The sequence below is a fragment of the Penaeus monodon genome, chromosome 19 (assembly GCF_015228065.2).
Source record: "Penaeus monodon isolate SGIC_2016 chromosome 19, NSTDA_Pmon_1, whole genome shotgun sequence".
Taxonomy (NCBI): domain Eukaryota; kingdom Metazoa; phylum Arthropoda; class Malacostraca; order Decapoda; family Penaeidae; genus Penaeus; species Penaeus monodon.
The window spans coordinates 44,173,348-44,173,754 of NC_051404.1; positions in this window are offsets into that span (position 1 = coordinate 44,173,348).

The following is a 407-nucleotide window of genomic DNA, read 5'->3' on the forward strand; positions in this document are numbered from 1 at the left end:
CCCAATGAAACACATATGATGATAACATTTTCATAATGTTTTTGCCAGGATTCCCCCCTTCTCACAGTTCGGTAACGCCGTAGATAACAAGCATGAAAACAAAGTCATGGCCAATCTGTGGACAATGTCACCCCCCTTAGTCCTTCCCCTCCTCTTATATGCCTACCCCCCCTGATCTGCCGCCATTACCGCCCTGGCTCCATTCCATTAAAAAGTTTGGCTGTTGTGTGTCCAGGTTAGAGTAAAATTGCGGAAAAAAGTAACGATACTGAATGTACTTTCAGAGAGCAACAGAGTGTGTATTCGATTTTTTTTTTTCGCAATTAGGCATAGTTCGTATTGTGAGTTGCACTCTTAATGAACTGATTTTTGGCGCATTCCGTCTGTCATTACTTATTTTTCATTAA